This window comes from Triticum dicoccoides, chromosome 5A (genome assembly GCF_002162155.2).
Source record: "Triticum dicoccoides isolate Atlit2015 ecotype Zavitan chromosome 5A, WEW_v2.0, whole genome shotgun sequence".
NCBI classification, from domain to species: Eukaryota; Viridiplantae; Streptophyta; class Magnoliopsida; order Poales; family Poaceae; genus Triticum; species Triticum dicoccoides.
Window position 1 is genome coordinate 256,458,598 of NC_041388.1, and position 21,969 is coordinate 256,480,566.

A 21,969-nucleotide genomic window follows, 5' to 3' on the forward strand; every position below is an offset into this window, starting at 1 on the left:
GAAGGCACCTCCGAGGTGCCTTGGGGAGGATGGACTCCTCCCCCCCTCCTTAGCCGCACCCCTTTCTTGGAGTAGGGGGCAAGGCTGCGCCTCTCCCCTCTCCCCTGCCCCTATATATAGTGGAGGGAAGGGAGGGCATCCATACCTGAGCCCTTGGCGCCTCCCTCCCTCCCGTGACACCTCCTCCTCTCCCGTAGGTGCTTGGCGAAGCCCTGCAGGATTGCCACGCTCCTCCATCATCACCACGCCGTTGTGCTGCTGCTGGATGGAGTCTTCCTCAACCTCTCCCTCTCTCCTTGCTGGATCAAGGCGTGGGAGACATCGTCAAGCTGTACGTGTGTTGAACGCGGAGGTGCCGTCCGTTCGGCACTAGGATCATCGGTGATCTGAATCACGACGAGTACGACTCCATCAACCCCGTTCACTTGAACGCTTCCGCTTAGCGATCTACAAGGGTATGTAGATGCACTCCCCTTTCTACTCGTTGCTGGTCTCTCCATAGATAGATCTTGGTGTTACGTAGGAAATTTTTTGAATTTCTGCTACGTTCCCCAACAGTGGCATCATGACCTAGGTCTATTGCGTAGATTCTTTGCACGAGTAGAACACAAAGTAGTTGTGGGCGTCGATATTGTTCAATATGCTTGCCGTTACTAGTCTTATCTTGATTCGGCGGCATCGTGGGATGAAGCGGCCCGGACCAACCTTACACGTACGCTTACGTGAGACCGGTTCCACCGACAAACATGCACTAGTTGCATAAGGTGGCTGGCGGGTGTCTGTCTCTCCCACTTTAGTCGGATCGGATTCGATGAAAAGGGTCCTTATGAAGGGTAAATAGCAATTGGCATATCACGTTGTGGTTCATGCGTAGGTAAGAAACGTTCTTGCTAGAAACCCATAGCAGCCACGTAAAACATGCAAACAACAATTAGAGGACGTCTAACTTGTTTTTGCAGGGTATGCTATGTGATGTGATATGGCCAAAGGATGTGATGAATGATATATGTGATGTATGAGATTGATCATGTTCTTGTAATAGGAATCATGACTTGCATGTCGATGAGTATGACAACCGGCAGGAGCCATAGGAGTTGTCTTTATTTATTTGTGACCTGCGTGTCAACTTAAACGTCATGTAATTACTTTACTTTATTGCTAACCGTTAGCCATAGTAGTAGAAGTAATAGTTGGCGAGGCAACTTCATGAAGACACGATGATGGAGATCATGATGATGGAGATCATGGTGTCATGCCGGTGACGATGATGATCATGGAGCCCCAAAGATGGAGATCAAAAGGAGCAAAGTGATGATGGCCATATCATGTCACTATTTGATTGCATGTGATGTTTATCATGTTTATACATCTTATTTGCTTAGAACGACGGTAGTAAATAAGATGATCCCTTACAACAATTTCAAGAAGTGTTCTCCCCTAACTGTGCACCGTTGCGACAGTTCGTGTTTCGAAGCACCACGTGATGATCGGGTGTTAGATTCTAACGTTCACATACAATGGGTGTAAGACAGATTTACACACGCGAAACACTTAGGGTTAACTTGACGAGCCTAGCATGTACAGACATGGCCTCGGAACACGGAGACCGAAAGGTCGAACATGAGTCGTATAGAAGATACGATCAACATGAAGATGTTCACCGATGATGACTAGTCCGTCTCACGTGATGATCGGACACGGCCTAGTTTGACTCGGATCATGTAATCACTTAGATTACTAGAGGGATGTCTATCTGAGTGGGAGTTCATAAGATGAACTTAATTATCCTGAACATAGTCAAAAGGTTTTTGCAAATTATGTCGTAGCTCACGCTATAGTTCTACTGTTTAGATATGTTCCTAGAGAAAAATTAGTTGATAGTTGATAGTAGCAATTATGCGGACTAGGTCCGTAAACTGAGGATTGTCCTCATTGCTTCATAGAAGGCTTATGTCCTTAATGCACCGCTCAGTGTGCTGAACCTCGAACGTTGTCTGTGGTTGTTGCGAACATCTGACATACACGTTTTGATAACTACGTGATAGTTCAGTTAAACGGTTTAGAGTTGAGGCACCAAAGACGTTTTGAAACATCGCAAAACATACGAGATGTTTCGAGGGCTGAAATTGGGATTTCAGGCTCGTGCCCACGTCAAGAGGTATGAGACCTCCGACGATTTTCTTAGCCTGCAAACTAAGGGAGAAAAGCTCAATCGTTGAGCTTGTGCTCAGATTGTCTGAGTGCGACAATCACTTGAATCGAATGGGAGTTGATCTTCCAGATGAGATAGTGATGTTTCTCCAAAGACATTGCCACCAAGCTGCTAGAGCTTCGTGATGAACTATAATATATCAGGGATAGATATGGTGATCCTTGAGGTACTCGCGATGTTTGACACCGCGAAAGTAGAAATCAAGAAGGAGCATCAATTGTTGATGGTTGGTGAAACCACTAGTTTCAAGAAGGGCAAGGGCAAGAAGGGATACTTCATGAAACGGCAAATCAGCTGCTGCTCCAGTGAAGAAACCCAAGGTAAAACCCAGACCCGAGACTAAGTGCTTCTGTAATAAGGGGAACAACCACTAGAGCAGAATTACCCTAGATACTTGGTAGATAAGAAGGCTGGCAAGGTCGATAGAAGTATATTGGATATACATTGTGTTAATGTGTACTTTGCTAGTACTCCTAGTAGCACCAGGGTATTAGATACCGGTTCGGTTGCTAAGTGTTAGTAACTCGAAACAAAAGGCTACAGAATAAACGGAGACTAGCTAAAGGTGAGCTGACGATATGTGTTGGAAGTTTTTCCAAGCTTGATATGATCAAGCATCGCACGCTCCCTCTACCAAAGAGATTGGTGTTAAACCTAAATAATTGTTATTTGGTGTTTGCGATGAGCATAGACATGATTGGATTACGTCTATCGCAATACGGTTATTCATTTAAGGAGAATAATGGTTACTCTGTTATTTGAATAATACCTTCAATGGTCTTACACCTAAAATGAATGGTTTATTAAATCTCGATCGTAGTGATACACATGTTCATGCCAAAAGATAGTAATGATAGTACCACCTACTTGTGGCACTGCCACGTAAGTCATATCGGTATAAAACGCATGAAGAAGCTCCATATTGATGGATCTTTGGGCTCACTCGTTTTTGAAAAGTTTGAGACATGCGAACCATGTCTATTGGTGTATATGCATGAAGAAACTCCATGCAAATGGACCGTTTTGACTCACTTGATTTTGAATCACTTGGGACATGCAAATCATACCACATGGGCAAGATGACTGAAAAGCCTCGTTTTCAGTAAGATGGAACAAGATAGCAACTTGTTGGAAGTAACACATTTTGATGTGTGCAGTCCAATGAGTGCTGAGGCATGTAGTGGATATTGTTAGTTCTTACTTCACAGATAATTTGAGTGGATGTTGAGTACATTTACTTGATGAATCATGAGTCTGAATTATTGAAAGGTTCAAGTAATTTCAGTGTGAAGTTGAAAGATCGTCGTGACAAGAGGGTAAAATATCTATGATATGATCATAGAGATGAATATCTGAATTACGAGTTTGGCACAGAATTAAGACATTGTGGAAATAGTTTCACAACTAATACAGCCTGGAACACCATAGTGTGATGGTGTGTCCGAACATCATAACTGCACCCTATTGGATATGATGCATACCATGCTGTCTCTTATCGAATTACCACTATCGTTCATGGGTTAAGCATTAGAGACAACCACATTCACTTTAAATAGGGCACCACGTAATTCCGTTGAGATGACACCGTATGAATTATGGTTTAGAGAAACCTAAGCTGTCATTTCTTAGAAGTTTGGGGCTGTGATGCTTATGTGGAAAGGTTTCAGGCTGATAAGCTCGAACCCAAAGCGGATAAATGCATCTTCATAGGACACCCAAAACAGTTGGGTATACCTCCTGTCTCAAATTCGAAAGCAATAAGGGATTGTTTCTAGAATCGGGTCCTTTCTCGAGGAAAGTTTCTCTCGAAAAATTGAGTGGGAGGATGGTGGAGACTTGATGAGGTTATTGAACCGTCACTTCAACCAGTGTATAGCAGGGCACAGGGAGTTGTTCCTGTGGCACCTACACCAATTGAAGTGGAAGCTTATGATAGTGATCATGAAACTTCGGATCAAGTCACTACCAAACCTCGTAGGACGACAAGGATGCGTACTACTTCAGAGTGGTACATAATCCTGTCTTGGAAGTCGTGTTGCTAGACAACAATGAACCTACGAGCTATGGAGAAGCGATGGTGGGCCCGGATTCCAAAAATTGGCTCGAGGCCATAAAATCCGAGAGAGGATCCATGTATGAAAACAAAGTGTAGACTTTGGAAGAACTGCTTGATGGTCATAAGGCTGTTGGGTACATATGGATTTTAAAAGAAAGACGGACAATGGTGGTAAGTATCACCATTAAGAAAGCTCGACTTGTCGTTAAGATGTTTTCCAACAAGTTCAAGGAGTTGACTACGATGATACTTTCTCACTCGTAGCGATGCTAAGAGTCTGTTGGAATTATGTTAGCAATTACTGCATTGTTTATGAAATCTTGCAGATACGATGTCAAAATATTGTTTCCTTGATGATTTTCTTGAGGAAAGGTTGTATGTGATACAACCAGAAGGTTTTGTCAGTCCTAAAAAATGCTAACAAGTATGCAAAGCTCCAGCAATCCTTCTAAGGACTGGAGTAAGCATCTCGGAGTTGGAATGTACGCTTTGATGAGATGATCAAAGCTTTTGGGTTTATACAAAGTTTATGAGAAACTGTATTTCCAAAGAAGTGAGTGGGAGCACTATAGAATTTCTGATGAGTATATGTTGTTGACATATTGTTGATCAGAAATGATGTAGAATTTCTAAAAAGCATATAGGGTTATTTGAAAAGTGTTTTTCAATGGAAAACCTGGATTAAGCTACTTGAACATTGAGCATCAAGATCTATAAGGATAGATCAAAACGCTTAATGGTACTTTCAAATGAGCACATACCTTGACATGATCTTGAAGGTGTTCAAGATGGACCAGTCAAAGAAGGAGTTCTTGCCTGATTTGTAAGGTATGAAGTTATGAAGTTAAAGCTCGACCACGGCAGGAGAAAGAGGAAGGACGAAGGTCGTCCCCTATGCTTTTGTCATAGGCTCTATACAGTATGCCATGCTGAGTACCGCACGTGATGTGTGCCTTGCCATATGTCTGGCAAGAGGGTACAAAGGTGATCTAGGAGTAGATCACCAGATAGCAGTCAAAATTATCCTTAGAGGAATAAGGATATGTTTCTCGGTTATGGAGGTGATAAAGAGTTCGACGTAAAGAGTTACATCGATGCAAGCTTAACACCTATCCAGATAGCTCTGAGTAGAGATACTGGATACGTATAATGGAGCAACAATTTAGAATAGCTCCAAGTAGAACATTTATTTGAAATGGCTCCAAATATAGCGTAGAGATTTGTGAAGTACATACGGATCTGAATGTTGCAGACCCGTTGACTAAAACCTCTCTCACAAGCATAACATGATCAAACCCAGAACTCATTGAGTGTTAATCACATAGTGATGTGAACTAGATTATTGACTCTAGTAAACTCTTTGGATGTTGGTCACATGGCGATGTGACCTGTGAGTGTTAATCACATGGCGATGTGAACTAGATTATTGACTCTAGTGCAAGTGGGAGACTGTTGGAAATATGCCCTAGAGGCAATAATAAATTGGTTATTATTATATTTCCTTGTTCATGATAATCGTTTATTATCCATGCTAGAATTGTATTGATAGGAAACTCAGATACATGTGTGGATACATAGACAACACCATGTCCCTAGTAAGCCTCTAGTTAACTAGCTCGTTGATCAATAGATGGTTACGGTTTCCCGACCATGGACATTGGATGTCGTTGATAACGGGATCACATCATTAGGAGAATGATGTGATGGACAAGACCCAATCCTAATCCTAGCACAAAGATCGTGTAGTTCGTATGCTAAAGCTTTTCTAAATGTCAAGTATCATTTCCTTAGACCATGAGATTGTGCAACTCCCGGATACCGTAGGAATGCTTTGGGTGTGCCAAACGTCACAATGTAACTGGGTGGCTATAAAGGTGCACTACGGGTATCTCCGAAAGTGTCTGTTGGGTTGGCACGAATCGAGACTGGGATTTGTCACTCCGTGTGACGGAGAGGTATCTTTGGGCCCACTTGGTAGGACATCATCATAATGTGCACAATGTGACCAAGGATTTGATCACGGGATGATGTGTTATGGAACAAGTAAAGAGACTTGCTGGTAACGAGATTGAACAAGGTATCGGATACCGACGATCGAATCTCGGGCAAGTACAATACCGCTGGACAAAGGGAATTGAATACGAGATTGATTGAATCCTCGACATCGTGGTTCATCCGATGAGATCATCATGGAACATGTGGGAGCCAACATGGGTATCCAGATCCTGCTGTTGGTTATTGACCGGAGAGTCGTCTCGGTCATGTCTGCATGTCTCCCGAACCCGTAGGGTCTACACACTTAAGGTTCGGTGACGCTAGGGTTATAGAGATATTAGTATGCGGTAACCCGAAAGTTGTTCGGAGTCCCGGATGAGATCCCGGACGTCACGAGGAGTTCCGGAATGGTCCGGAGGTAAAGATTTATATATAGGAAGTCCTATTTTGGCCACCAAAAAATGTTCGGGATTTTTCGGTATTGTACCGGGAAGGTTCTAGAAGGTTCCGGAGTGGGGCCCACCTGCATGGAGGGACTCACATGAACGTGGGTAGTGGGGGCAAGGCACCACACCCCTGGTCAAGGCGCACCAAGATCCCCCCTTAGAAGGAATAAGATCATATCCCGAAGGGATAAGATCAAGATCCCTAAAAAGGGGGGATAACAATCGGTGGGGAAGGGAAATGATGGGATTTCTTTCCCCCACCTTTGACAACGCCCCAATGGACTTGGAGGGCAAGAAACCAGCCCCCTCCACCCCTATATATAGTGGGGAGGTGCATGGGAGCCGCACCCTAGCCCCTGGCGCCTCCCTCTCCACTCGTGTTCCTGTGGCAGGGCACAGGAAGTTGTTCCTGTGGCACCTACACCAATTGAAGTGGAAGCTTATGATAGTGATCATGAAGTTTCAGATCAAGTCACTACCGAACCTCGTAGGGTGACAAGGATACGTACTACTTCAGAGTGGTACAGTAATCCTGTCTTGAAGGTCATGTTGCTAGACAACAATGAACCTACGAGCTATGGAGAAGCGATGGTGGGCCCAAATTCCGACAAATGGTTAGAAGCCATAAAATCCGAGATAGGATCCATGTATGAAAACAAAGTGTAGACTTTGGCAGAACAACTCGATGGTCGTAAGGCTGTTGAGTGCAGATGGATTTTGAAAGGAAGACAGACAATGATGGTAAGTGTCACCATTGAGAAAGCTCGACTTGTCGTTAAGATGTTTTTCGACAAAGTTCAAGGAGTTGACTACGATGAGACTTTCTCACTCGTAGCGATGCTAAGAGTCTGTTGGAATTATATTAGCAATTACTGCATTATTTATGAAATCTTGTAGATAGGGTGTCAAAACATTGTTTCCTCGACGATTTTTGAGGAAAGGTTGTATGTGATACAACCGGAAGGTTTTGTCCATCCTGAAATATGCTAATAAGTATGCAAAGCTCCAGCAATCCTTCTGAGGACTGGAGTGAGCATCTCGGAGTTGGAATGTATGCTTTGATGATGATCAAAGATTTTGGGTGTATACAAAGTTTATGAGAAACTTGTATTTCCAAAGAAGTGAGTGGGAGCACTATAGAATTTCTGATGAGTATATGTTGTTGACATATTAATGATCAGAAATGACGTAGAATTTCTGGAAAGCATATAGGGTTATTTGGAAAGTGTTTTCAATGGAAAACCTGGATTAAGCTACTTGAGCATTGAGCATCAAGATCTATAAGGATAGATCAAAACGCTTAATGGTACGTTCAAATGAGCACATACCTTGACATGATCTTGAAGGTGTTCAAGATGGATCAGTCAAAGAAGGAGTTCTTGCCTGAGTTGTAAGGTATGAAGTTAAGACTTAAAGCTCGACCACGGAAGAATAGAGAGAAAAGACGAAGGTCGTCCCCTATGCTTAAGACATAGGCTCTACAGTATGCTATGCTGAGTACCGCACCTGAAGTGTGCCTTGCCATGAGTCAGTCAAGGGGTACAAGAGTGATCCAAGAATGAATCACGGGACAGCGGTCAAAGTTATCCTTAGTAACTAGTGGACTAAGGAATTTTCTTGATTATGGAGGTGGTAAAGGGGTTCGTCATAAAGGGTTACGTCGATGCAAGCTTAACACCTATCCGGATAGCTCTGAGTAGAGATACCGGATACGTATAATGGAGCAACAATTTAGAATAGCTCCAAGTAGAACAGTTATTTGGAATAGCTCCAAATAGAACGTGGTAGCTGCATCTAGGAGATGACATAGAGATTTGTAAAGCACACACGGATCTGAAAGGTTCAGACCCGTTGACTATAACCTCTCTCACAAGCATAACATGATCAAACCCAGAACTCATCGAGTGTTAATCACATGGTAAATGTGAACTAGATTATTGACTCTAGTAAACTCTTTGGGTGTTAGTCACATGGGGATGTGACCTTGAGTGTTAATCACATATCGATGTGAACTAGATTATTGACTCTAGTGCAAGTGGGAGACTGTTGGAAATATGCCCTAGAGGCAATAATAAAATTGATTATTATTATATTTCCTTGTTCATGATAATCGTTTATTATCCATGCTATAATTGTATTGATAGGAAACTCAGATACATGTGTGGATACATAGACAACACCATGTCCCTAGTAAGCCTCTAGTTGACTAGCTCGTTAATCAATAGATGGTTACGGTTTCCTGACCATGGACATTGGATGTCGTTGATAATGGGATCACATCATTAGGAGAATGATGTGATGGACAAGACCCAATCCTAAGCCTAGCACAAGATCATGTAGTTCGTATGCTAAAGCTTTTCTAATGTCAAGTATCATTTCCTTAGACCGTGAGATTGTGCAACTCCCGGATACCGTAGGAGTGCTTTGGGTGTGCCAAACGTCACAACGTAACTGGGTGGCTATAAAGGTACACTACGGGTATCTCTGAAAGTGTCTGTTGGGTTGGCACGAATCGAGATTGGGATTTGTCACTCCGTGTAAACGGAGAGGTATCTCTGGGCCCACTCGGTAGGACATCATCATAATGTGCACAATGTGACCAAGGGGTTGATCACGGGATGATGTGTTACGGAACGAGTAAAGAGACTTGCCGGTAACGAGATTGAACAAGGTATCGGTATACCGACGATCGAATCTCGGGCAAGTACCATACCGCTAGACAAAGGGAATTGTATACGGGATTGATTGAGTCCTTGACATCGTGGTTCATCCGATGAGATCATCGTGGAACATGTGGGAGCCAACATGGGTATCCAGATCCCGCTGTTGGTTATTGACCAGAGAACGTCTCGGTCATGTCTGCATGTCTCCCGAACCCGTAGGGTCTACACACTTAAGGTTCGATGACGCTAGGGTTATAAAGGAAGCTTGTATGTGGTTACCGAATGTTGTTCGGAGTCCCGGATGAGATCCCGGACGTCACGAGGAGTTCCGGAATGGTCCGGAGGTAAAGATTTATATATGGGAAGTCCTATTTTGGCCACCGGAAAATGTTCGGGATTTTTCGGTATTGTACCGGGAAGGTTCTAGAAGGTTCCGGAGTGGGGCCCACCTGCATGGGGGGACCCACATGAACGTGGGTAGTGGGGGAAAGGCCCCACACCCCTGGTCAAGGCGCACCAAGATCCCCCCTTAGAAGGAATAAGATCATATCCCGAAGGGATAAGATCAAGATCCCTAAAAAAGGGGGATAACAATCGGTGGGGAAGGAAATGATGGGATTTCTTTCCTCCCACCTTGGCCAACGCCCCAATGGACTTGGAGGGCAAGAAACCAGCCCCTCCACCCCTATATATAGTGGGGAGGCGCATGGGAGCTTAAGACAAGCCAAGGCGCAGCCCCTCCCCTCCCCAACACCTCTCCTCCTCCGTATATGCTTGGCGAAGCCCTGTCGGAGTACTGCTGCACCAACTACACCACGCCGTCGTGCTGCCGTTGGAGCAATCTTCCTCAACCTCTCCTTCCCCCTTGCTGGATCAAGAAGGAGGAGACGTCTCCCGTCCCGTACGTGTGTTGAACGCGGAGGTGCTGTCCGTTCAGCACTTGGACATCGGTGATCCGAATCACGTTCGAGTACGACTCCATCATCACCATCCCCTTGGCTAGCTTCCGCTCGTGATCTACAAGTGGTATGTAGATGCAAACTCTCTCCCTTGACTCGTTGCTTAGATGAACTCATAGATGGATCTTGGTGAAACCGTAGGAAAATTTTTAATTTTCTGCAACGTTCCCCAACAGTGGCATCATGAGCTAGGTCTATGCGTAGTTCTCTTTGCACGAGTAGAACACAATTTTGTTGTGGGCGTGGATTTTGTCATATTACTTGCCTCTACTAGTGTTTTCTTGCTTCGGCGGTATTGTGGGATGAAGCGGCCCGGACCAACCTTACACGTACGCTTACGTGAGACCGGTTCCACCGACTGACATGCACTAGTTGCATAAGGTGGCTGGCGGGTGTCTGTCTCTCCCACTTTAGTTGGAGCGGATTCGATGAAAAGGGCCCTTATGAAGGGTAAATAGAAGTTGACAAAATCACGTTGTGGTTATTCGTAGGTAAGAAAACGTTCTTGCTAGAACCCAATTGCAGCCACGTAAAAGATGCAACAACAATTAGAGGACGTCTAACTTGTTTTTGCAGCGATTGATCATGTGATGTGATATGGCCAGAAGTTGTGATGAATGATGAATTGTGATGTATGAGATCATGTTCTTTGTAATAGGATTCACGACTTGCATGTCGATGAGTATGACAACCGGCAGGAGCCATAGGAGTTGTCTTTATTTTTTGTATGACCTGCGTGTCATTGAATAACGCCATGTAAACTACTTTACTTTATTGCTAAATGTTAGTCATAGAAGTAGAAGTAGTCGTTGGCGTGACAACTTCATGAAGACACGATGATGGAGATCATGGTGTCAAGCCGGTGACAAGATGATCATGGAGCCCCGAAGATGAAGATCAATGGAGCTATATGATATTGGCCATATCATGTCACAACTATATAATTGTGTTGGAAATATGACCTAGAGGCAATAATAAAAGTGTTATTATTATATTTCCTTGTTCATGATAATTGTCTTTTATTCATGCTATAACTGTATTATCCGGAAATCGTAATACACGTATGAATACATAGACCACAATATGTCCCTAGTGTGCCTCTAGTTGACTAGCTCGTTGTGATCAACGGATAGTCATGGTTTCCTGACTATGGACATTGGATGTCGTTGATAACGGGATCACATCATTAGGAGAATGATGTGATGGACAAGACCCAATCCTAAGCATAGCACAAAGATCGTGTAGTTCGTTTGCTAGAGCTTTGCCAATGTCAAGTATCTCTTCCTTTGACCATGAGATCGTGTAACTCCTGGATACCGTAGGAGTGCTTTGGGTGTATCAAACGTCACAACATAACTGGGTGACTATAAAGGTGCACTACGGGTATCTCCGAAAGTATCTATTGTTTTATGCGGATCGAGACTGGGATTTGTCACTCCGTGTAAACGGAGAGGTATCTCTGGGCCCACTCGGTAGGACATCATCATATGCGCAATGTGACCAAGGAGTTGATCACGGGATGATGTGTTACGGAACGAGTAAAGTGACTTGCCGGTAACGAGATTGAACAAGGTATTGGATACCGACGATCGAATCTCGGGCAAGTAAAATACCGCTAGACAAAGGGAATTGTATACGGGATCGATTGAGTCCTTGACATCGTGGTTCATCCGATGAGATCATCGTGGAACATGTGGGAGCCAACATGGGTATCCAGATCCCGCTGTTGGTTATTGACCGGAGAACATCTCGGTCATGTCTGCATGTCTCCCGAACCCGTAGGGTCTACACACTTAAGGTTCGATGACGCTAGGGTTATAAAGGAAGTTTGTATGTGGTTACCGAATGTTGTTCGGAGTCCCGGATGAGATCCCGGACGTCACGAGGAGTTCCGGAATGGTCCGGAGGTAAAGATTCATATATAGGAAGTCCTGTTTCGGCCATCGGGACAAGTTTCGGGGTCATCGGTATTGTACCGGGACCACCGGAAGGGTCCCGGGGGCCCACCGGGTGGGGCCACCTGCCCCGGGGGGCCACATGGGCTGTAGGGGGTGCGCCTTGGCCTACATGGGCCAAGGGCACCAGCCCCTAGAGGCCCATGCGCCAAGATATAGGAAAAAGGGGAGAGTCCTAAAGGGGGAAGGCACCTCCGAGGTGCCTTGGGGAGGATGGACTCCTCCCCCCCTCCTTAGCCGCACCCCTTTCTTGGAGTAGGGGGAAAGGCTGCGCCTCTCCCCTCTCCCCTGCCCCTATATATAGTGGAGGGAAGGGAGGGCATCCATACCTGAGCCCTTGGCGCCTCCCTCCCTCCCGTGACACCTCCTCCTCTCCCGTAGGTGCTTGGCGAAGCCCTGCAGGATTGCCACGCTCCTCCATCATCACCACGCCGTTGTGCTGCTGCTGGATGGAGTCTTCCTCAACCTCTCCCTCTCTCCTTGCTGGATCAAGGCGTGGGAGACATCGTCGAGCTGTACGTGTGTTGAACGCGGAGGTGCCGTCCGTTCGGCACTAGGATCATCGGTGATCTGAATCACGACGAGTACGACTCCATCAACCCCGTTCACTTGAACGCTTCCGCTTAGCGATCTACAAGGGTATGTAGATGCACTCCCCTTTCTACTCGTTGCTGGTCTCTCCATAGATAGATCTTGGTGTTACGTAGGAAATTTTTTGAATTTCTGCTACGTTCCCCAACATTGCGCTCCACGACGCCATTCTGCTGAGGAGTGTAAGGAGCAGATAACTCATGAGTGATACCAAGTTCATAAAGATAGTCATCGAGACCAGAATTCTTGAACTCAGTGCCATTGTCATTTCTGATGTGCTTGATCTTCACACCAAAGTTGGTTGAAGCCCTCGAGGAAAATCGTTTGAAGACTTCCTACACTTCATGTTTGTAAGTAACAAGGTGTACCCATGTGTGACGAGAATAATCATCAACAATAACGAAGCCATATTGAGATGCTTCATTTGAGATAGCAGAATAATGATTAGGACCAAAGAGATCCATGTGAAGCAATTCAAATGGGCGAGTGGTGGTCATGATAGTCTTCGCTGGATGCTTGGCCTTGGTCATCTTCCCAGCTTCACAGGCTCCGCATAGGTGATCCTTGAGGAATTTGACATTATCGATGCCAATGACATGCTTCTTCTTCGCAAGAGTGTGCAAATTCCTCATGCCTGCATGACCAAGTCGTCGATGCCAGAGCCAGCCTTCTGAAGCTTTTGCAAGTAAGCACGCGGCTGGTTGTGGTCCTGTAGAGAAATTAACAATATACAGGTCTCCTCTCCTAAAGCCTTCAAAGACTTCGGAATTGTCAGCTTCCATAACCACAACACAACGGTACTTGCCAAAGACAACAACCATATCAAGATCACAAAGCATTGAGACAGACATAAGGTTGTATCCTAAGGACTCAACAAGCATGACTTTGTCCATGTGTCGATCCTTTGTAATCGCAACCTTACCTAGACCCAATACCTGACTTTTGCCTTTGTCAGCAAAGATGATATGCTTCAGATGCGATGGAGATAATGGAGCATCCATCAATAGATTCTTGTCACCAGTCATGTGGTTTGTACATCCACTATCAAGGACCCACTCAGTGGCTTTGGGTTGATCATCCTGCAGATGAATTAGTGCAGCTTACAAACTCATATACTTTATCAGTGAAGAATATGACATCAATTCATCAGATCAATTTCATCAAGTAAAAGAACTAATGACGCAATATGAGGACGTGAGAAATGAAAGTTCATTTCTTCATGATTAGCCTGCGTCCTATCAGGCATGCTCAGGTCTCCAGCAAATTCTTCAGACGATTACGTGCGTCTGGAGACTTGACCCTGCAGAAGAGATTAGTTCTTTTTCTTCACCACCCACATCTGAAGGGATGGCAAAGAGTTCATCATTCTGCGAGCTCCATACGAGAAGGATGGCATAGAAGCCAATCCATTTCGTTTCACATAAGATGGGTTAGAGTAAGCATATGAGTAAGCAGAGAAATTCTTCGAGGACTTATGGACATAATGATTTTATGAATAATGCACATATCCATAATCCTTAGATCTTCCCTGCGAAACAGACGGGTTAGCATGATGATGTTCATATGAGGACTTTGATCCATATGAGGAATTTGGTCCGTATGAGGAATTTGATCTGGGGTTCCTATTCTTCACAGGTGGCGTCATGATGACATTCACCTGAAGATTTTCAAGGCATCTTTTGGGAACCCAGAATTTCTTCATCGGGGAGCCGTTCCTACAGTTAGTGCCAACATATCTAGCAAATACTTCACCATTCTGATTTTTGAATAGCTTATAGTTAGAGTCAATTGACTCATCATCAGAATGAGGAGATTCACATGCAAATCCAGATAAGTTAGATGGATCAACTGGAGGTCCCTTTGCAGCAACCCATGTAGTTTTGGGGTACTGCTCAGGCTTTCAGTATGTACCATCAGCATTGAGTTTCCTCTCAAAGGCGATACCCTCTTTCCTAGGGTTCTTGTTGAGGATCTGCTTTTTAAGCACATCACAAAGATCCTGATGCCCTTTGAGGCTTTTGTACATGCCTGTCGTGTACAATTCCTTCAGCCCTGCATTGTCAGTGATACTAGCAATGTCCTCAGATGAGGAATTAGTGATAGTAGAGGCATGTGAAGAATTTGAAACATTAGCAACATTTGAACATTCAGGTGAAGAATTAGCAGATTCACGTTCAATGCACTTCAAGCATGGAGGAACAAATTCTTCCTGAGATGCGCTGATTTGTTGAGCAAGTAATGAATCGCGCTCCTTCTGAAGATCTTCATAACTCACTCTTAGCTTCTCAAGGTCTTGCTTTATTTGAAGAAATTCATAAGAAAGCTTCTCATGATCCGATAAGAGAGTGTTATGATGACTTTGAAGTTTGTCAAGCTTGGACTGAAGTCTCTGAAGATTTTCAGTCAAAGTTTCAGTGCGATCCATTTCTTCACCCAACATATCATCACTTTTATTTAGCATGTTTTGAACCTTTTCTAAAGCCCTTTGTTGTTTTATAGCAATCTTAGCAAGTTTAGAATAGCTGGGCTTAAGGTTTTCATCAGATTCATTCTCACTTGATTCAGAGGAGGTATATTTGAGTACCTTGGCACCCTTTTGCCATGAAGCAATAGGTGGGAGCGTAGTCATCATCGCCTTCATCAGCCTTGTTGGTGAGGTCATTTTCTTCAGTGTTGAAGATAGACTTGCTGACGAATGCAGCAACGAGAGCTAGGCTCACCACTCCAGATTCGGACTCCTCAGAAGACTCCTCTTCCTCATTTTCTTCAGATTCAGCCTCAGAGTCCATTTCCTTGCCAATGAATGTCTTGGCCTTCTTGGAGCTGCTCTTCTTGTGATATGAAGGCTTTGAGGATTTTGATGATGAGGATTTTGTGGATTTCTTCTTTTTCTTTGCATCATCAGAACTGTAATCCTTGTATTTCTTCTTCTTTGATTCCTTTTTCCAATGAGGACAATCTTGAATGAAATGTCCAGGTTTCTTGCACTTGTGACAGAGCCTCTTCTTGTAGTCACTGGATGAGGAATCATTGCTCCTTGAGGATCTTCCAAGGCGACCATGTCTTGAGAACTTTTGGAACTTCTTCACGAGCAGAGCCAGATCATGGCTCAGTTCTTCAGGATCACCAAGGCTGCTACCAGAGTCTTCATCTTCGGACTCAGATACTGCCTTGGCCTTCAGTGCACGTGTTCTGCCATAGCTTGAACCATAGAGATCTCTCTTTTCAGCAAGTTGGAACTCATGAGTATTTAGCCTCTCGAGAATATCAGCGGGATCAAGTGACTTGTAATCAACACGTTCTTGTATCATCAATGCCAGAGTGTCAAATGAGGAATCAAGCGATCTCAACAATTTCTTCACCACCTCATGGTCGGTGATGTCAGTGGCACCAAGTGCTTGAAGCTCATTTGAGATGTCAGTGAGGCGATCGAAGGTTTGTTGAACATTTTCATTGTCGAGTCTTTTGAAGCGGTTGAAGAGATTGCGAAGAACATCAACTCGAGAGTCACGCTGAGTTGAGACTCCTTCATTCACTTTGGACAACCTGTACTAGATAAGCTTCGCTGTTTCCAAAGCACTCACTCTGCCATACTGTCCTTTGCTCAGATGGCCACATATGATATTCTTCGCTTGAGAGTCGAGTTGCTTGAATCTCTTCACATCGGCAGCATTCAGAGAAGGTGTGACTGAGGGAACACCATTTTCCACAACATACCAGAGATCGTTATCAATTGCTTCAAGATGCATTCGCATCTTATTCTTCTAGTAGGGGTAGTCCGTCCCATCGAAGGTAGGACACCCAGCAAAGACCTTGATCATACCTGTGGTCGACATAACTAAAACTCCAGGCGGTTTAACCAAAATCACACAGAACAAGGGAGTACCTTGCTCTGATACCAATTGAAAGTCCGTTATATTGACTAGAGGGGGGTGAATAGGTGATTTTTATGAAATTCTTCACTGAGGAATTTGCTGGTGAGGAAATTCCTTAGCGAAGAACTACTAGCAGCGGAATAAGTACTCAAAAGTAAACACAACAGAGTACAAGCATAGTCATCATGATGAAATGAAGACAGGCACAGAGTACAGGAAGCGTAATCACAGGATAACACAGGATGAAGACAAACAGACTGAAGAAATTGAACTGAGGAAATTGAGAAAGTCTTCAGTCAAAGTCTTCAAACACAGATATGAACAACCACACAGCACAGTTATGAGGAAATGAAAGAGTTGAGGAAATAGAACCAGTAAGCTCGGTGAAGACAATGATTTGGTAGACCAGTTCCAACTGCTGTCTCAGTTGTACGTCTGGTTGGAGCGGCTGAATATTTAAACTCGAGGACACACAGTCCCGTACACCCAGTCAAGGACACTTAGTCCAAGACACCCAGTCCTCACCGTATTCTCCTTGAACTAAGGTCACACAGACCTCGTCCAATCACTCGTGGTAAGTCTTCAGGCGACTTCCAAACCTTCACAAACTTGGTCACTCGGCGATCCACAATTCCTCTTGGATGCTCTAGACCATGACGCCTAACCGTCTGGAAGAAGCACAGTCTTCAAAGGTAACAAGCATCGGATCCACTCAGGATCAATCTCTTCAGTGATGCTCAATCACTTGGGGTTTGTAGGTGTTTGGGTTTTGGGTTTTTGGTTTTTCCTCACTTGATGATTTTCGTTCAAAGTCCTCGGAGGATGGGTTGCTCTCAAATGACAAGTGTCAGTTTCTCTCGGAGCAGCCAGCCAGCTAGTGGTTGTAGGGGGCAGCTATTTATAGCCTAGGGAGCAGCCCGACATGATAAGACATAAATGCCCTTCAATGATATGACCGTTAGGTGGATAGATATTTTGGGACAGGTGGCGCATAGCACAGCAACGGTCGGAATTTTGAGTAGCAAAATCCTCAGGGCTATCATGTTCCTCACTGTGTAGGCAATCCGCTCTCGCGAATTCCTAACTCCTCGGTCAGGACAAATTTCTCAGAGACCAGAAGAACTTCGTCTCTATCACTGGAGAAATTGACTGAACTGTATGAGATTTCCAATGGCTTCACTCGAAGGGATTGGTAGGTGTAGGATTTGAGTTGAGCATCACATGGAAATTTTTCCTTAGTATTTCCTCGACCCCCTTTAACAGTACGGTGTTTCCTATGACTCAAGAAAGAGAAAAACAAAACTATGAACACGAAAGTCTTCAAGCTTCATATTTCTTGCATGAATATCAAGTCTTCACGGACACACCAATTTCTTCACTTTCAAAGTCTTCATGAAAGTCTTCAGAAATACCAAAATTTTCAGTCGAAGATATTCATTTTTAGGGGTCGACTTTTCCTGTAAATATCAAACTCCTCATAGACTTATAGACCTGTGTACACTCACACACGCATTAGTCCCTTAACCTATAAGTCTTCAATACACCAAAATCACTAAGGGGCACTAGATGCACTTACACTACTACAAATGCACCCAAGTCTACTCCTCAAGCCATAGCTCCAAGAGTGATGACTGGCCGTGAGCTGCTTCTTAGTCTTCACCAGAAGGTGGATCGCAGCCATAGATGGGTTAAGCATCAGTTTGGTTCAATTCTTCACAACATGACTGCTACACATAATGCAGTGAAGAAAAATCATTACTACCTCCATGAAGTTTTAGGTCGCACCTGGGCTGTCTTATCACATCTGTACGGTGAGGAAGATCTGAAGCAAATGGGTCTCAAGGAGAACTTTGACTGGTCTGCACCTCCTCCGAAGAAATTCAAGAAGGTCAAAGTTCCTACCTTGGCGGCTAGCTCGTATTCTTCATCCCGAGACACCGACGAGTATGAAGACTTGGACGACACTGCGACAGGCCCTACAACGACAAACGACCCCAACAACGTTGGCGCTCCTCCATCAACTTGATATTCTTCAGGGGCGTTAGTCCTCATTTTCGATCCTTTTGGTCATTCGATGACAAAGGGGGAGAAATTTGAGTTAGTCTTCAAGCGGGTCTACTTATATGGGCGTTTTTTTCTAAGTTACAACTCTCATTCTTTTGAGACTTTATTCGATCGAGTCGTAAACTTAAACTCTATGGTGGTCTGATACTTTTGCTGAGTTTTTCTGCATGCTTATTCCTCATTAATGTTAATGCACGCATGCTGAATTACATTAGTCATCATATTTCATCATGCATTTCAAACTCTTCATATGTTATGTTAAATGCGTGTATGAATTGCAAGATATAGGGGGAGATCTCCATGATTCTACTCTTCAAGTGTGCATTGCTTCAAAAGCAAATTCCTCACTATGCACATCTTCAGGGGGAGTTCTTCTATATCTTGCAATCAAAATCCTCAATATCAGTATTTACACTTCATATGTTTATCCCCATTGAAAACTTAACCTATATTGTCACCAATCACCAAAAAGGGGGAGATTGTAAGTGCATCTAGTGCCCCTTAGTGATTTTGGTGCATTGAAGACTTATAGGTTAAGGGACTAATGCGTTTGTGAGTGTACACAGGTCTATAAGTCTATGAGGAGTTTGATATTTACAGAGAAAGTCGACCCCTAAAAATGAAGTTCTTCGACTGAAGACTTTGTATTTCTGAAGACTTTTTGAAGACTTTGAAAGTGAAGAAATTGGTGTAATCCTGAAGACTTGGTATTCGCTCAAGGAACATGAAGCGTGAAGACTTTTGTTTTTGTAGTTTCATTTTCTCTTTCTTGAGTCATAGGAAACACCGTACTGTTAAAGGGGGTCGAGGAAAAACTAAGGAAAAATTTCCAAGTGATGCTCAACTCAAATCCTACACCTACCAATCCCTTCGAGTGAAGCCATTGGAAATCTCATACAACTCAGTCAATTTCTTCAGTGACAGAGACGAAGTTCTTCTGGTTTCTGAGAAATTTGTTCTGATTGAGGAGTTAGGAATTCGCCAGTGCGGATTGCCTACACAGTGAGGAACATGATACCCCTGAGGAATTTAATACTCAAAATTCCGACCGTTGCTGTGCTATGCGCCAGCTGTCCCAAAATATCTACCCACCTAACGGTCATATCATTGAAGGGCATTTATGTCTTATCACGTCGAGCTGCTCCCTAGGCTATAAATAGCCGCCCCCTACAACCACTAGCTGGCTGGTTGCTCCAAGAGAAACTGACACTTGTCATTTGAGAGCATCCCATCCTTCGAGGACTTTGAGTGAAAATCATCAAGTGAGGAAAACCCAAACCCAAACACCTACAACCCAAAGTGATTGAGCATCACTAAAGAGATTGATCCTGCGTGGATCCGATGCTTGTTACCTTTGAAGACTGTGCATCTTCCAGACGGTTAGGCGTCATGGTCTAGAGCATCCAAGAGGAAATTGTGGATCGTCGAGGGACCGAGTCTGTGAAGGTTTGAAAGTCACCTGAAGACTTACCACGAGTGGTTGGGCGAGGTCTGTGTGACCTTAACTCAAGGGGAATACAGTGAGGACTGAGTGTTATGCACTGCGTGTTTAGAACTGGGTGTCCGGGACTGTGTGTCCTCAGGTTTAAATACCTAGCCGCCCTAACTAGACGTACAACTGTCACAACAGTTGGAACTGGTCTACCAAATCATTGTCTTCACCAAGCTACCTGGTTCCATTTCCTCAACCCTTTCATTTCCTCATTTCTGTGTTGTGAGCTTGTTCATATCTGTTTGAAGATTTTGACTAAAGACCTTCTCTATTTCCTTAGTTCAATTTCTTCAGTCTGTTTGTCTTCATCTCGTGTTATCATGTGTTTACGCTTTCTATACTCTGTGCTTGTTTTTCATTTCATCATGAAGACCATGCTCATGTTCTGTTATGTTTACTTCTGAGTACTTATTCCGCTGCAAGTAGTTCTTCACTCAGGAATTTCCTCACCCTGAAATTTCTCAGTGAAGATTTCGTAAAAATCGCCTATTCACCCCCCTCTAGCTGATATAATGCACTTTCAGTATCTCTTGAGCCCTTCGAAGCTGCCCTTTAAGAACTCAAAACCACCATGCGCTAGCCCCACGGTGGGCGCCAACTGTCGTGAGTATCACGGCAGATGTCCTCATGGAAGGACTTAGTTGTGGAGCCATTGCGACGAGCCCTGTTCAAGAATTCATCCGATTAACCAGTTAACTTGCCGATTAATCCCTACTCATAGGGTCACCGAGTAGCCGATAAACTGATAAATCGTCCGATTAATTGATTAAATGGCTGATTAACTTGCCGATTAGCCTATTAATCCCCTACTCGCCAGCCAACCGAGCAGTTAACAGTTAACGATTTCCTCAACAATGGCGACGAGGTTAGCTTAAAAGGGTGAAACGGGACAAAGGATACGGAGAGTTATACTGGTTCGGCCCCTTGCGGTGAAGGTAAAGGCCTACTCCAGTTTGAGGTGGTATTGCTAGGGTTTCGATTACCAGGAAGCAAACATGCTTTGCCTGGCTCTCGATCTGATGTTTCTTGCCCTAAGCCGCTGCCGGGTCGTCCCCTTATATACATGGGTTGACGCCCTGCGGCCTACAGAGTCCCGGCCGGCTCATACAATGTGTCCGGCTCGGTGACATATCTTACATGCCTTACATTACAAGCCTACACATACATGACGGTTTATACTTACGGGCCTTAAGCCGCCTCTGGGCTTGGGCCTCTTACAAGCCTAACTGTGAACCGCCATCTTGTATACTCTTGGGCTTCATTTTAGATGAACCGCCATTGTGGTTGACCCGGCCCCTCCTGGGCGGGTCATATCTGTTAGTCATATCCCCAACAAAATCCATGAGCACAACTGAATAAAAGGAAGCACATACCTCATATTTTTTTGCACTTGAAGAACACCCATCCGGGATGTTCCGGCATGGCAGAAACCCGGCGCACGACCTGCCGCGGGTAGTCGTCACATTTTATGACCTGCAACGGTGAGCCGACGAGCTGCTGGTCCAACGCCGAGCCCGGGCGGCGGCCGGGCGAATCTTTGCCAGCGAACCGTCGTCAGCATAGATCCGAGCGGCTAGAAGCGGAGTTAGTACCTGCATGCGGCGCAGAGGCGTTGCCGGGGCTGTGTGGTCCGGCACTCGGCCAATCCATGGCAAGGCCAG